This window comes from Anastrepha ludens, chromosome 3 (genome assembly GCF_028408465.1).
Source record: "Anastrepha ludens isolate Willacy chromosome 3, idAnaLude1.1, whole genome shotgun sequence".
NCBI lineage: Eukaryota > Metazoa > Arthropoda > Insecta > Diptera > Tephritidae > Anastrepha > Anastrepha ludens.
The window spans coordinates 130,365,915-130,384,141 of record NC_071499.1 but is presented as its reverse complement, the minus strand read 5'-3'; the positions used below and the strand labels follow the sequence as shown (position 1 = coordinate 130,384,141).

Below are 18,227 nucleotides of genomic sequence, written 5' to 3'. Positions count from 1 at the left end.
TTGGCATCTCGCTCACACGGGTGCGATCAGTGACGGCGCCGGTTGACGAAATACCCTATTGGGATACACGGAAAAGAGAAGACATCATATATGTAGGAGCAAATTGGACGATTTGTAGCGAATAGAGAATGACGCAGAGTTGCTTTACGAACAGGGTGATATGGATTAGCTACAAAGTTGATTGGTTAAAAATGCGTAATGAATCCTTTGGATATTGGGCAAAACCACTTAAATCGCTTTAGTAGTATCTGTCTGTCAAGAATTAGTTTCTAGATGTGAATGTCACATTTACCCTTAAATATATAAAAGTTAAAATAAAGACAAACATTTCCAGTTCTCGACCCGTTCCGCTAACAAATCTCATTTACAAAAATTCACCACCCAAGATGGAATTAGAACTTTATATATTCAATATATTCCAATTGGCTTTATAAATCAACTCGATTAATCAAATTGGAAACGAGATAAAACCTGCATCTTCTTGGCTTTACATGTTCTTTGATTAAAATAAATCCAAAATACTTTATAAAACAAACAGTTTAATGTAAATGTTAAAAAAAGGATGTATAATTTTTAATCATGCACATTAGTAATTTTAGAATCCATCCTCATACAATCAAAACTGAATTTTTCTAAGTAACTTTGAGAAATACGATAATCAATGATACTTCAAAAATACATTTTTTACTTGTTTGTAAATGAAATTGAAATTATTTAAGAATATAAGAATTCTTTATTAAAAACTCTTTGCAGATAGATAATACGTATTAGCGCCTACTAGTTGCTTATGGCAAGCAGAAATTCATTCCTTTATCGCTTTTCCATAATTCAGTGTTTCAAATATTTCATTTCAAGTGAAGTATTAATATTTGTTTATTATAAGCATGTATATGGAAACTTAACTGTATATGTACATTTATCTTTTTTCAAACAAATTATGGTAAATTTGGGAATTTGTTTTAAAGCTCTTCGTGGCACTCTTCTTAAATTTACGTCGTAAAGTCATATCACGCCATGATTCAATTATTAATTAATATTAATTTTATTATAGATTCATGATACCACGCCGCTGTTTGTTTTCCTTGATTTGTTGTTATTAGTAGCGTTGCCAACTTTCCGAATGCTTATATTTTGAAAAATAGCAAAGAGAACCGGCTCACCGCTCACTCTCGCACTTCACGAATTGGATTTCGCTCTGCATTTATTGCGGTTTGGATGGCTTCCACTGGGTTGCTGCTTGGCTATTGACGTTCACTTTATGTTGTTGTCTTCCGTATGTTGCAGAATAAGCAATGTAGGTTTTTTTGCGGTAGTAAATTGTTTGAAAACTTTTTGTGAGTGCAAATATATTGAATGCAAAATATACTACATAATTAGAAAGCCATATATTTTATGAAACAGTGTTTAAATTTGTCTAATAACTTGGTAGTAAAATAAAACAAGAGTGTGTCATTTTTCGCAGTTGCTTAGTTACGCATTGAAAGGATAACAAACAAACAAACGACGAAAACGTGTGAAAAAGGTTTGCGGAAGGAGATGAAGGGTGGGATAAGTGCGCCGCATTGCAGACTGGGTTTTGTAGTTTTGTTTTTTTCATTGGGACTTTCTGACTGCAGCGACAAATGTTTAAAAGACACTCGATGCTGTACAATGCTGCAGTGAGAAGAAAATTCGTAGAAATACGTGCAATGCAGCTTTTCCGAACATCTGGCTGCAGTTCACGGCGGCATCCTGCCAGCAGCTGTAGTGCAAGTGAGCGACTTCTAGTACTGTGGAAAAGTTGACTATGTGTGCATTTTCCACCCGATTGTTTCTTTTTTTTTAATGTTTCCTTTTCTTATTGTGCTAATGCAATTATTGCCGGCCATTGCCATTAGAAAGCGTTTAAGATCATTTGAAGAAAGCGAAAAAAAAGAATCATATTGCAGTAGCGAAAAATGACACGAAAAGTGTTACAAAAAGAAAGCCGCAACTCGTTAATGTGAACTCTGTTGAAGAAATTATAGAAAATATGCTGTAAAAATAGTGAAAAAATGAAGAAAACTAATTAGTGCAGTAGTCGCCGCAATTGTCAGTTATAGCGCAGAGTCGCAACCACCACCAACACCTTGTACAAGTACCGTTGCGTGCATCGTGGACTATCGTCGTTTTTTGTTAGCAAAAGCAGCAAATTGAGAGCATAAAAACAACAACAACAAAAACTCATTTATAAAGCTGAGTAAAAGTGCCGTTTGCCACAGTCACCATTGCTAACTTTCATCTATTTTTGTATTTTGTATTATGCTTTTAATTTTTATTTTTGACCGCATTGCAATGCGTTTTGTCTGCGACTTATACGCCAGCAGTCAGCTTATTAAGTAATTAAGCGCGTAATTTGTAATTAAACGCGAACGGGCGACCAACGCCAACATCACAGACAAAACAATAACAATAACAAGGAAAAAGTGTAAGGCCAACAAAAGATTGGCCACTGAAAAGGGTGACTGTGTTGTGATGAATAAGAATTTTTAAATTATTTTGTTAAACGTAATTATTTTTGTATGGTGAAAAATCTGGGAATTAACGTTGATAAAATTTAAATAAAATATTTACAAAGTTCGGGGTAGAAGTACATAAATATGAGTTATGTAAATTATTTAGGAGCCCATACTGTATAAATATACATATTTTTTGTTTGGAATTCACTGCTAATTCAATTTCAGTAAATTTCGAAATATACAGTGCACTCGCGATAACTCGAACTAATTAAAACAGGCGCTGTTCGATTTATCGAATTTGTTCGACTTATCAATTGAGTGTGCTATGTTAAAAAAACAGTCATCGATATCGATTTTTCGATCGATTGTTGAAAATGGAAGCCAGTAGAAAATTTCTGTAGTATAGTTTCGTTATACGAATTACATTTTGGTCCATTGGCTGGACATTCGGCGGCATAAACATAGTTAAAATTAAACCATCCTCGGACTTTAATTCGATTTCGTTGGGATGTGATGGGGCATTATCAATTAGAAGAAGAGCCTTCTCAGGTAGTCCCCATCTTTCAAATTTTTTCTTACCTAAATATTAAAGTCATTTAACTTGGTTAAAAAAATTGTTTTAATGAATCTGGATTTTACCTGCGGCACGAACGAATTATGAAACCAGTTTTTGAAAATCGCCGAAGTCATCCAGGCTGATTTGGAATTTTTGTACTCCACCGGACAGTTAAAATTTTTGAAAACACGAGGATTTCTTGCTTTGTCAATAACGAGAAGTTTAAGCTTATGGTTGCCGGTAGCGTTAGTGCAAGCCATAAATTGCCTTATCTTTCTTTTTTATAAGACTTATGGTGGACTTGGCTACCCCATATTCCTTCGCTAGAGAAGTAACACTACGTCCACGTTTAATTTTGTTAAGGACTTCAGCCCTCTCTTTTAATGTTAAACACTTCAACCTTTTACGATCCATTACTCACGTGCACTGATATACTACAAATGACAAATTTAAAGCAATTTGGTCAATGCAAGATGTTGTTCCCAGAAAACTAACGGAATATTAACGTCGAAATATTCATATGGACAATACACTAGTATACATATAATTTATATACATATACTATTACATATGTATCTATGTACAAAATGTACATGTTTGAAAAGAATGTGTGTACAAATAAATTTGTTTTTTTGTTCGAGTTATAGCGCTTTTTTGTTGTTCGAGTTACAAAGAAGTCAATAGGGGAAAAAATGTGTTCGAGTTAGCACGTCGTTCGACTTAGCGGCTATTCGAGTTACCGCGAGTGCACTGTATTTTATTTTATTTAGTTTATATATTTCTTGTGATTTAATTTACATTAAAAAAAAAACATAAAATAACACTTTCTACCAAAAGGAGATAATTAGAAAAGCTTTAATGACTAACAAAGAGCTACATAAATACATATATTAGACGAAAGTAAAAATAGCTCCCCTTGGCACAGATTTCCTCAAATAGCTGTGACAACAAAATCTTACAACTGTAACAATAAAAGAACGAATATAAAACGAACAAACTATACAAACAAATTGCATACATACATATGCATGGACATATGTATACATACATATGTATTACAGCTGGCAGAAGCGCAGTTAATTTATATTTATAGATTTCCCTGCGGTTCTGAATAAATGAGAAGAAGCTGTGACTAACAAATAAAATTTAAAACAAAGCACACACTTCCAATGAAAAATGTATAAAAAAACAGCTTACATCTTGGCAGAAAAGAAATATAAAAATACTTTTAATAGATGTATTTATAGGTTTCCCTGCGGCTGTTGAAAAAGTAGTTTTGCACCACCTTAATAAGTAAAAACAACAAAACGAAAAACCTCAAAAAAATTTTAAACTTTTGACACCAACAGATTTCCCTGCAAGTGCAGACTAAGTGAAAATGTCCGCGACAAAAAAATAAAAGAAAATAAACATTTTTGACAAAAATTCACTAAAAGACGAAAAGCTCTGCCTAAAAAATATCTTATATCGTATAAATGAACTAATGCTGATGACAAATTACAAAGAAAAATTATAATAATAATTGATAAAACAAAAGTGGATTTTGACAAAAATAAAATTGTACTACCACCGAACTTGATCTGATAAATTCAAGAAGCAGTGAGAAACTATACAAAATTTAAAAGAAGCATCTGTGTACGAGTCCACGGCTGTGCTGCCCGCTTTGTGATTTCAACTTCAGGGTAAGTTTTTGCTCCGCCAAGTTCCCTGCTCACCTACTTCCCAAACCAAATGCCAAAAAAACCTAATTTTGGAACTGAGTATGTGCATATGTAATTTACATGGGATTTCATTAAATTAAAAAAAAAAAAAACATAGGTGTAGTTGATTATTACCTCTGTAGTGTAGGAGGAGGCTTGAAGTTTGAATTCAGAATTTTCGTAAGAGTAGAAACATTTTTGATGGAAAAGTTTTGGGATTTACAAATAAAATTTCGTCACCAATAAGTAAAATAATTGGAATAAATATTCACAAAAGTAAACATGTCGGCAGCAACCATTCTACCTCCCAAGCATATGAACTCACTTTAGCCAGGCCTTATTCGGCATACATCGGTAATCACGGACCACAATAGGCCACCTGTTGTAGGCGAAAAACCAAAAACCAGATTTGCCCGCGCGGGTCTAATGACGGGAAAAATGGTAATGTGGCAAGTAAAGTTTCCATCTGTACAGCATGGGCCACGACTAAGCCAGTATGAGTTTTTCAAATGAAAAAAGGGCTTAAAGTTCCAGCAAACTCCTCTGATGCTCACTTGAGCTCATCTAACATCCTTCTTGTTACAGTGCGACTTCGCATTCATGGGCAAACCGTAAGCAGACCTCGATCTCAATACTTGACAGTCTGTCTGGCATTAGCAGAGGTCAGTAATATAAAATAGTGGAAAAATGCAAAAATATGGAAAATTGCGCATAAAAAAAGTTAAATTTACGCTTAGTTTGTTTTTCTTTTCTTTTCTTTTTATTTATTTTTTATTTTTATTTTGGAGCTTAAGCTTCCAAACGATTAAGTTTTAAAAACGAACCATACGAACTTATTAGGTACCGGTTTTTGTTTTAGATATTCATTCGTCTTTTTTCTCAAAGTTTTGTCAGTTTTTAAAACCGTTCCGCCTGTCTTTAACGCTGAGGTGGTTCACCTACTTTGTTTAACAAGAAATTTGGCATAAATCTATCCGACTCACCCCCACTTCGGTTCAGCTACGCCTATGAACACCTTGTTATACTATTAATCTTTACCTTTTTCACATCTTCAATTGTCACACACATTAGTACATGCCAGTTTCCTCTTCCATGCCTCCTTTTCATCCACTTTCTACGCTCCCTCCACATCCAATTTAAAATGCATTAATTATATAATTTGGCATTCAGCCGCTGTCGCATTCAAATATTGTACAAAGCGTGCGCGTCCATGGGTATGTACATGCACATGTATATATGTGTATCAAGTATGTAGGAGTGTGTATACATAATAGAAATTTTCTAATTTACAACGCCTCATCTTCACCATCATCGCTTTCCGCACTGCCATAGCCAGTATGTTATCATCCTCTCAGCATCGCGAAATAAATTGTCTTTAACTTTAACGCGAGACCGATCGCAGAATGGCACCTTCGCCCCAACCGTCTGCTTTCGCCCTCTGCCGTTCACTTCAACTTCACCAGTTTGTCGATTCTATAGTTCATTACAGTTCAGTGGGGTATCACCAACCGCCACGCTCGCTCTGCAGCTTCCCTACAAAATAGCTCCAATTGCCACAATAATAAATATGTAGTAACAGCTGCTCTGCTTTTTGCTTTATTTTTATTGTTTGGATTGTTGTGGCTATAGTTTCTGCTTCGCCATATGCCAACCAGCGGCTGTTCACTTTCACAGATACAAACTATGTGTGTAGTTGAGTGAGTATTGGAGGCGACAACAATTGACTAACTGCCTTGAAATTGCATTCAAATCATTTATTTCCATTTTGTGTTTTGCTTTCTTTTGCTAAAATTCCCTTGCCTTTCGCTTTCTTAGTTTGTTGTCCAAAGATTTTATTACTTTTCATCGTTGTTGTTATTGCTATACACCTCTTGGTTCAAGTAGGTATGTAGAAAAAAAGATGTAGAGTACGCAATTTTTTGCATTTGAAGTGAATTTAAATTGCTAAACATGAATAACGACAAAAAAATGGTAATAGAAAAAATTGACGAATATAAACACTACACATTCAACACAGATTTTCTTGTAAAAGTTAACAATAACAAACATACGAGTATAGCAATAACAGCAAAGTTACTACGATTTGACGGGGAACAAAGCGCCTGTAGCCAATCAAACGAACTTCGTAACATTGCATAGGTATGTAATGTAACAGGCCTCTACTTTTGCAGCTCATAATTACACAAATGCAAATAAAAAAGAGAGAGTGTGTGATATATATTGCTGGTCACACGCTAATCAATAATACATGTATATGTGCGAATATATGAGTGTATGCATAAAAGTGAAGAGTGTAATACAGGCAGGCACAAAAAATAGTATCCATGTAAACAGGCCTTAGGTTAGTTTGCTCACTGGCGATCGATAGAGCTTGGTATAGTTTTAAATGAGGCTTCAGAAATGTTTGCACTACTTCTCAGCTACTTGTACAGCAACAAATGTGTTGACCGAAATGCAGTTACTTAATATGCATACTTCAAGGCTGAAAGGTCAGTTTCTAGGTGGCTACAAATATTTACTGGGTTAAAGGGTCAAGGGCATTGTGGGGCTTGTAGAAAAATTTGTTCACGCACAAAGAAAATTTGAGGTCACAACGAGTGTGTTTTTTTTTCCTTATGGTGCATTTGTTTTGTATCAGAATTGGTGAAATAGATGCAAAGAAAATGACTATGGGCTGAGAAGATTTTGTTGTAAAAGTGACAGAAAATTTTTATTTTGCAATAACTTCGCCAAGTAAACATTTTTTTATTTTATTTTTTAATTATTTTTTTATTTTTATTTTTTTTTTTTTTATTTTTAATGACTTACTACTTCGGTTGTATAATTTTTTCAAAACATTCTGTGTCGTCAACATTTTTGACACAAAAAATTGCATAGCACATTTATTTAGTTAAATTTAAGTTATTTTATTGCCAGTTTTTCTATAAAAAAACTAAATTTCGTGGCAAGCATCCATATGTGGCTTGTCACAACTTGTGGCATGAATTCCACCATAGCACAAACACCAGCCATACAACATGTTTGTCCAGTTCAGTTAGTTGCAAACGTAGCGGAAAAGAAATGGGGAAATTCATGTGGAAAACACATCAAAATAGTAACAAAAAAATTGCAGAAAAAGCAAAATAGTAGAGAAACCAAAGCATAAAAATATGTGGAAAAATTTTAAATATTTGCGCCTCAGTGACTTCGAACACTCGACGGCATCACAACGTTTTCATCTAACGGCAAATGCCAACGGAACATGTAACCGCAGCGTAGTAGATAGTGGAAGCAGCCAAAAGTGTTGCTGCGGCTAAGAAGTCCGACCGGCCCTCTTCAACACACGGGCGGCTAAAGCTTCCACGGTTGTTTGTTCGCCGCCAGTTCGCTTGACTGCTTTGGGTGCCACCAGCTGGTGCGCATGCGCGACGCCACAAGCGAGCTAACAGCTAGTTTGCGAACCAGCCGAAAAGACAGCAAGAAAGAAGGGGAAAGCACACCACCAATGCCAAATCATCAAATACTTTTTTTAATTAAAAATTTCTTGACTGCATTTTTTTATTAAAAAAAGAAATCAAATGAAGACGATATATCGCCCTGTTGTTGTTGGCATGTGCAGAATTCTTAACGATTTTCCGCTCGCATGTTCAACTGCTGGGTTGTTGTGAGGTTTCACTTCGCGACGCAGCCGAAAACCACAAAGCGAAAAATGTTGCAAAGATTTCAAATAAAAAAGTACAACAAAATTCGCTATTCTGCTATATAAATATGCATGTGTGAACACACATTTATTAGTGCTGTCGTCAGCCAGAAGCCACCGGTGACTCTAAGAACATCAGGTGCTGAAAATGACCAGAGCCACCTTTTGCTATGTCGAAGATGGGCTAAAGAAGTTAAATGTGCATGGTCTAGCATTTCAATTGCGCTTAACATCAAAATTTAAACAAAGAACCAAGAAATAAAAGCAAATGGAAGAAATGTGTGATTCTTCCGCTTATAAAATAACAAAAAATAATACAGTTAATGAAGCTTCTTTTGGCTTCATGTAATTGAAATAACAAAAATGTTCTACAGCCGCTCCATAAGCGTTGGGCGCTTTCACAAAAACAAAAATACAATGACTATGCGTAATAATCAACGATAAAGACAGCATTACGCGACGTAATTACTAAGTTACGGTTAAGAACTTTAGACTGAGAAGCAAATGGAAGCAAAAATGTCCAAAACGTGTCAATTTTTAAGCGAGTAACTTTTAACTAAAAATACATAAGGGGAGTTAGGAGGGGAAAAAGCGCATAATGAAAACACTGAAAAATAATAAAGAAATGGCTTTAGTGTTTTTAAAAATATGCTCCTCGATAGTTAATATACTTCTGCTTTCACTTGAACCAATTTTCCAAGCACTTTTGTCACTCAGAAGTGTATACCCCCAAAATGAGCTGTCTAAAAGCTTAAACAGCTATATACTTCAATCGTTGAAAAACGTTGATCTTGCATTTTATTTTTTACATTCGGGCCCAAAAAGAACTATTAGGTCCGAAATCAGAGCTATTCGGCAGAGAATCCATTAATTCGATCTTTTGAGTGCTCAAAAACTCTTTTGTTTGAGCCGAAACGTGAGAGCTCTCATTGGATTGGTGAAGAATGATTCGTCTTTTTTCCTTTAACTCCTATAAATACCCTTATACCCTCTTTTGAGTGGGCACCTCTCTTGGGCGAAAAAAACTGCCTGACGGTGAGCGTCCGCTCAGGAGAGGCTTCACTGCATGTATTTAATATTAACAAAAAGTTTGAGTATTTTTGGTACTTAATCAATGATTTTAGAATTTCTTAAGAAATTTCCGAATACGCTTATCAGTCGTTCGAAAAGCGTTTGGTATACTTTGAGTTCACCTTAAAAAACCTGTTAGTAATCATAGAGTCATAAAATGATTTCCTTTCACGAAACAAAAAAAAAAACAAGTGCATTTTTAAGCACTTTATACTCGTTAATGTACATAGATTTTTATTGTTTTTGTTTTGCTTGTAGTTGCAGCACATTTTTCTATCCTTTCTTCGTCAGAAAAGTGGACAACTTACTTGTTGTTGCTGTAACTTGTAAAACTAGTAGACATGTTAGTGCGTCAACAGCAACAACAAGAACACAACGACTACAATGCACTAGTATTCGCATATGCGCGAGCAAGGTGTTTTTGTTGTGGACATAGTATTGCTTGGTTGAAAAAAAAGAAGCAACAATGCTTCAGGCAACAACAATAGAGTCATGCGTTTGCACATCTTTCAAAGCATAAAAGTTGAAAAACTACAACAACAAAATAATCATTGTAACAGCACCCAGTTTTGTGCGCTTGTATTCATAACAAGTTCGTTCAGTAGATTGTTTCGTCTGTCCGCAGTTCTCGTATTGTTGCGTTGCAGTTTTATTTATATATTTTTTTTTTTTTTTGAAATTGTCATAACTAGGGGCAAACCGTAGAATAATGGGAAAACATAGAAATATGATTCTTATAAAAATAATGGGAAAATATGATATCATAGAGGGAAATTTGAGCTTAAATTTTTACGCATTTTTAGTTCTAGCAGCTTTACAAACTACATGGGATGTGTTTTACTGTGATTTTAATATACCCCATCAAAATTTATTGATATATGTATATGTACATATCACTACATATTATAAAACAAAGTCGCTTTTTCTGTCCCTATGTCCCCTTATAAGCTTAAATCTTTAAAACTACGCAACGGATTTTGATGCGGTTTTTTTTAAAGATAGATTGATTGAAGAGGAAGGTTTATATCTACATAATGTGAAGAAATATATAAAGGGGGCGTGGCAATCGGTCAAAACGTGGCAAAAAAACATAATTTTTTTGTTTTCACGGCCATAAATCATAAACGAATCAACCAATTAAAATGAAACTTTCTTGAAGTTTAACTTTGAAATATTTACTTTCGTTCTGCATCAAAAAATATAATTGATTTATTTGTTATTTAACCAAAATTGTTTAAACAAAAGCAGCTCTTTTTCCAAAAAAAGCTGTTTGTGTGTGTGTTCGCTGTCAACCGAATGAAGCAATAGGCGTTAAGCGATAATCTCACCACACCTCATTAATGTTGAATTACATCGTATGGTGACGTATGTATGTATGTATTTACGAATCGCTACATATGTATCTATGTATGTACTGAATTCCATGTAATTATATGTACATACAATTTTACAGCGAAATAAAACGCTATTTTCACGTTCTATATTAGTAAATCGCACATAATTAAAATACAGTTTTTGAATAGTTTTTATTGATTCGGAGCGCGTTTAGTTTGCTATCGATTCCATACAATAACATTTTTTGTTATTTACTTTTTACGACAACTAATAGCTTATTTTCGAAGCGATTTCAACAAATAGGTACAACATTAATCCTTATCCAATTAAATACCTTAAATACATTGTTGTTTTCATATAGATCTATGTATATGGCTCTTTACAGCATATAATTAAAAACAATATTTTTCAAGATATTACATCAGTAATTAGTAATTGAAATCTACCGGAAAAATTGCGTTAGCTGTTGCGTCATCCGGCATTGCCGCTACTCTTTTGGTAAGAGTCTGTTGGAAAGAGGCCGAACCACACACTCTACAATCAAGCACCCGCTGAAAATCGCCACCGATGATGATAACAGCGTCTGTAGTGTTTCTAGACAGAGCAATACAGGAAAATTGATGCGTGACTGCTCATTAATAGTCTGGGACGAAGCTACCATGTCAAACAAGACGTCTGTGGAAGCACTGGATAGGACAATGCGCGATTTGCGCAACAAAAATGCACCTATGGTTGGATGTACAATTCTGTTCTCAGGAGATTTCCGTCAAATCCTACCAGTTGTGACTCGAGGAACACGTGCTGACGAAATAAATGCTTCGCTAAAAAGATCCCACATTTGGTCGCATGTCAATAAATTAGATCTTAAAACTAATATGAGGGTTTCGTCATCTTCACGTGAGAACAGGCTATTTCCAGAGATGCTGCTAAAAGTTGGCAATGGAGAATTAACACAAAGTGAGGGAAGGATTAACCTAGAAAACCTTTGTGTTTTGATAGACAACATCCAAGAGTTAGTCAACAATGTCTATCCTGACATTGATAACATAAGTTATAAGACAATATCTTGGTTTAAAGAAAGAGCTATTCTGTCACCAACTAACGAACAAGTAGATAAAGTAAATAACTTGATTATTTCAAAGATTGATGCGCCGACGAAAATATACTACTCGGTCGATACTGTTCTCGATTTGGAAGAAGCTGTTCATTTTCCTACAGAATTTGTATAATAAAACCATAAACTCGCATACTCCTAAAATTACTTAGTTGGCTGTTTTTTTTTGTCTCTTTTGACTGGACTAATAGATGCGCCGACGAAAATATAGTACTCGGTCGATACTGTTCTCGATTTGGAAGAAGCTGTTCATTTTCCTACAGAATTTATATAATAAAACCATAAACTCGCATACTCCTAAAATTACTTAGTTGGCTGTTTTTTTTTTTTGTCTCTTTTGACTGGACTAATAATTAAAATACAGTTTTTGAATACGGAGCGCGTTAAGTTTGCTATCGATTCCCTAAGACAACTAATAGCTTATTTTCGAAGTGATTTCAACAAATAGGTACAGCATTAATCCTTAACCAATTAAATACATTGTTGTTTTAATATAGATCTATGTATATGGCTCTTTACAGCATATAATTGAAAATAATATTTTTCAAGATATTACATCAGTAATTATCTTTTGTTTCTAAATGGTAAGTATTTACATATTTTTAACTGCGGCACATACTAATAATATGACAATTTGTGAATAGGTAATCATACATATAGAACTGAGTAAATTTTCACAGAAATTATAAAGTCATGGCTGGAAAACGTCGTCGTTCGAACATAGGTCGTAGTACAGTGGATGCCAGAAGACTACGTTCAGTAAGAGATGAAGAATCGTCAACGGAACGTGAGGCTCGCCGCAGTCAGATTCGGGATAGATATAGAGCTGAGAGAGAGAGGGAATCTTCAGTAGAGCGTCAGGTTCGTTGCAGCCGGGATCGAGATAGGCATACGGTTCAGAGGGACAGAGAATCGTCAGCAGAGCGTGAGGCTCGACTCAGTCAGCTTCGGGATAGATATAGAGCTCAGAGAGAGAGAGAATCTTCAAGAGAGCGTGAGCTTCGCCGCACCCGAGATAAGGACAGACATCGAATAAAGAGAGCCAGAGAATCATCAGCACGAGTTACTAATTCATGGGTGAGTAAAGAAAATTCGGCCATGAATTATGATCCTTCGATTTCTTACAAGGACGATCGAATAGTATCAATAGGTACTATGTCAGTAGTGTGTGAACATTGCTTCGCATTGAAATTCAAGGACGAATCGAAAGGTATGTGTTGTTTACAAGGAAAAGTCAAATTAGAAGAAATTCTCCCTCCACCTGAACCACTTCACTCTCTCCTTACGGGTGATCATCAGAAATCTAATCATTTCATGCGCTATATACGCCATTACAATAACGCATTTCAAATGACCTCTTTTAAGAGTAAGCAAGTCGTTGAGCGTGGCTTTATGCCTACATTTAAAATTCAAGGGCAAGTATACCACTTAGCTGGGAGCTTGCTACCACTTCGACCCGATGATCACAAATTCCTGCAAATATATTTTATTGTAGATCCAGATACACAAGCATCTACGAGGTGTTCAAGTGTTGCACGGCCAATTGATAGAGATTTGATTAGATCTCTCCAAGATATGTTACATTCTCATAATTGCTACATACATTCTTTCAAAACAGCGATTGAGAGTGTTCCAGCAGATACTCCTGACTTTAATGCCGTAATCCATGCAAATAAAGTTTCTGTTGGAGAACACAGAGGACGATACAATGCGCCTTCCACGAGTGAAGTAGCAGTGGTGATAGCCGGACAGCAATTTGACAAAAGAGATATTGTATTGCATAGTCGTGATGATAATTTGCAAATTACTTCAGAGTTACACAGATCTTATGACAGCTTACAATATCCTTTGATGCTATGTCGTGGAGAAAATGGTTATGCTATTAATATTTCTCAAGTTGACCCAATCGGTGGTACACCTCTGCGTAAAACAGTGTCATGTATGAACTACTATTGCTACCATATAATGACAAGACGTAATGATTTCAACACTTTGCTTAGATATGGAATGTTAACAAACCAATACTTGGTAGATCAATATGCTAAAATTGAATCTGAGAGATTGGCCTACATCCGTAATAATCAAATTAAATTGAGAGCCGAAAATTACGTTCATCTTCAGGATGCTTTACAGGCGAATGAACACCACAACGGCATTGGGCAGTTGGTTATACTACCTTCATCATTCACAGGTGGACCTCGATATTTACACGAAAAATCGCAAGACGCCAAGGCTTACGTCAGAAAGTACGGCAAACCTGATTTATTTATAACTGCAACATGTAACCCAAATTGGTCGGAAATCAGAGAAAATATTAACACCAATTCACCACAAGACAGATACGATATAGTTAACAGAGTCTTCCATTTAAAAGTACAGAAAATTCTGCACCTCATTAACAAGTCTCATATATTCGGTCCGCCGCACTGTCATATGTACACAATAGAATGGCAGAAGCGTGGCTTGCCACATGTATACCTGCTGGTGTGGTTAGTGAACAAAATTAGACCAAACCAAATTGACAGGGTTATTTCAGCTGAATTACCGGATAAAGATGAAGATCCTATCCTATACGAAATCGTAAAGAAACATATGGTACACGGCCCTTGCGGGACTTTAAACCCGAATTCTCCATGTATGCGAGATTCTAAATGCAGCAAAAAATTTCCGAAGTCGTTCCAAACTCAAACAATTACTAGCGATGATGGATACCCCAAATATCGTCGACGATCGCCAGAAGGGGGTGGGCAAATTGCTACCGTCCGAAACATTGATATTGATAACCGATGGATCGTTCCCTATAATCCGCTCCTTTTGAAAATTTTTGATGCCCACATCAACGTGGAGTTGTGCAACTCAATAAAGTCAATCCAATATGTTACTAAGTACATTAATAAAGGCAGTGATCAAGCCACTTTCAGCATACAATCACCAAATGAAGTGAAAATATATCAGTCTGGACGTTACATCTGCAGCTCTGAAGCTGTATGGAGGATTTTATCATTCGAAGTGCACGACCGGTCTCCCACAATTGTCCACCTTGCAGTTCATTTAGAAAATGGACAAAGGGTATATTTCACTGAGAACAATATACAAGAAGTTATCAATAACCCGCCGGATACAACATTGACAGCATTCTTCAAGTTATGTGCTCAAGATGATTTCGCGAAAACACTGACATATGACAGAGTTCCAAGTTACTATACATGGAACCAGAGTTCTAAAGCTTTTCAACGGCGAAAACAAGGTACTGCGGTTGATGGTTTCCCCGGAGTAAAAAAAACGGATGCTCTTGGCAGAGTCTATGTGATTCATCCCAACAACAGCGAATGCTTTTATCTGAGAATGTTACTTCATATTGTAAAAGGCCCGACATCCTTTGCTCACCTAAGAACTTTACAAGGTGTTGTTTACAATACTTATCAAGCAGCATGCAAAGCTATGGGGCTCTTGGAAGACGATTCTCACTGGGAAAATACATTATCAGAAGCAGCTGTTTGTAGTTCAGCTACATCATTAAGATATTTATTTGCCGTCATAGTAGTGTTTTGTCAAGTGACTGATTCTGTTAGTCTATGGAATAAATTTCAAGAAAATATGGCCAGTGATATTCTGATTCGGCGACGGCAAGAGTCAAACTCTGTTGATGTACAATATGACCAAAACATATTTGACGAAGAATTATTTGAATTAAACAAAATAGTGCAATTACTTTCGGGTAAAACGATAAAGGATTTTGGGCTGCCGATGCCAGCTAATACTACTAACTCTGATTTAACTGCCGAATACACAAGAGAAACATCATACGATCAAACGAGACTTTTACAAAATATAGCTCAAGATGAGCCACGATTAAACATCGATCAGAAAAAAGTATTCACTGCATTACTATCAATAATTGATAACAATGAAGGGAAATTGTTTTTCCTTGATGCCCCAGGAGGCACAGGAAAAACATTTTTAATCAATCTGCTTTTAAAAAAAGTGAGATCTACCTTCCTCTTTTGGAAGGAGGCCGAACCGCACACTCTACATTCAAGCTCCCGCTGAAAATCGCCACCGATGATGATAACAGCGTCTGTAGTGTTTCTAGACAGAGCAATACAGGAAAATTGATGCGTGACTGCTCATTAATAGTCTGGGACGAAGCTACCATGTCAAACAAGACGTCTGTGGAAGCACTGGATAGGACAATGCGCGATTTGCGCAACAAAAATGCACCTATGGTTGGATGTACAATTCTGTTCTCAGGAGATTTCCGTCAAATCCTACCAGTTGTGACTCGAGGAACACGTGCTGACGAAATAAATGCTTCGCTAAAAAGATCCCACCTTTGGTCGCATGTCAATAAATTAGATCTTAAAACTAATATGAGGGTTTCGTCATCTTCACGTGAGAACAGGCTATTTCCAGAGATGCTGCTAAAAGTTGGCAATGGAGAATTAACACAAAGTGAGGGAAGGATTAACCTAGAAAACCTTTGTGTTTTGATAGACAACATCCAAGAGTTAGTCAACAATGTCTATCCTGACATTGATAACATAAGTTATAAGACAATATCTTGGTTTAAAGAAAGAGCTATTCTGTCACCAACTAACGAACAAGTAGATAAAGTAAAAAACTTGATTATTTCAAAGATTGGTGCGCCGACGAAAATATACTACTCGGTCGATACTGTTCTCGATTTGGAAGAATCTGTTCAATTTCCTATAGAATTTCTAAATTCTTTGAACCCGTCTGGACTCCCTCCTCACAAAATGGAGCTGAAAATAGGTTGTCCTGTTATTTTATTAAGAAACCTAAGTCCACCTAAACTTTGCAATGGCACGCGTTTGCTGGTAAAATCACTGAAAACTTTCATAATAGAGTGCACAATACTCACAGGATGTGGTACCGGAGAAGATGTATTGATTCCCCGAATCCCTCTGATACCATCGGATCTACCATTCCAATTTAAACGCTTACAATTTCCGGTAAAGACATCTTTTGCAATGACCATTAATAAATCTCAGGGTCAAACCTTCAACGTTGCAGGCTTAGATTTGAGTGTTGACTGTTTTTCACATGGCCAACTGTATGTCGCTCTTTCAAGAGTAACCTCTAGAGAAAACATGTTTGTATTGTCTAATGACAAGAAGGCTATGAACGTTGTATATAAAGACATTCTGTAATATAGTATTGTAATTGTTGTAAAAATAAAATAAATACATATGTAAAAATGCAAAAAGTTAATATGCAAAAATGTAGGGTATGAATTTAGATATCCCAAAGATAGCAGGAAATCTTCATGCTATAAAGAAAGGGGAATTGTTTTACTCCAAATTTAACGCGTGCGGGCCACAGGCAGTAATGAATAAGCCAAAACTAGTGGATCGATTTTAATAATTTTTTCAGTGAGTGACATAGAGTATATATTTTATACCCGTGCGAAGCTGGGCGGGTTGCTAGTATTATATATACCGCATAATTTCATTGTTGCGCGCAATAGTTGCTCCACCGCCCTGTACATCGTCCCATTGCCTGCATGGCTTCCTCTTTTGCGCAATTCTTCTCACGCTATTGGCCAACTGATTGCAATCGATCTGTTGCGTCGCTAGAGATTTGCAATAAAGAGCAATGATCAACAGACTACCAACCAACCGGCAACTACTGCATTGCGTTTCGCCTATTTTCCGTACCTTCACATGCATGCCTCTCCAATTCGCTCAAAGCATGAATTTTATTTTACTTACTTTTGTTTTTTGCCTTAGTGTGCATATAACCGCGCATATTCGGGTTTTCTTTTTTCTTGCAGGCCTATGTTCCAGCGAACTCCTTCGCTGTACTCGTAGCAGCCCTGTGCAATTCCTTGCACTCCACCCCGCTCTCTTAGCAGGCGCTATGGTGCCTGTTTTATTGTCTGTAATATCATAGCAGTAAGCTCAGTTATTTTTCCAATGCATACACTCACATATTTGATTTCTTATTCGAATTGTTGGTATAGTGTTGCACAATGTTTTATTTTTTATTACTGTTTTTTATTCAGGGTATGCATGTGTGGTTGCTGTAGTGCTAGTGGAGACAATTGTCATACATAATCGTTACTTGTTACGTTTGCATTTGTTGTCTGTTGTTGTTGTAGCTGCTGCTTACTTACCTGCGAGTACGATTGCTTTGTTTTGTCTGTTGACAGTAGTCTTACATTGTTTACTATAATACTTTTGTAGTTTGTTATTTTTGTTAATTTCCTCGGATTCAGCAAAGCGTTCCTTGGTTTTGCGAGCGGATTTTGTTACTGTTTTTTGGCATAGTAAAT

General features: G+C 36.0%; 1 protein-coding gene across 1 annotated transcript in view; it reads left to right on the top strand.

The window, feature by feature from the left end:
- The first annotated feature begins 4,621 nt into the window (after positions 1-4,621).
- LOC128859262 (cytospin-A) overlaps positions 4,622-18,227 on the top strand; it is a 58,818-nt gene continuing 45,212 nt past the window's right edge. Inside the window, exon 1 of the mRNA XM_054096123.1 lies at positions 4,622-4,715. The gene's annotated coding sequence lies outside the window, so the exon portion shown is untranslated. The remainder of the gene's footprint in view (positions 4,716-18,227) is intronic.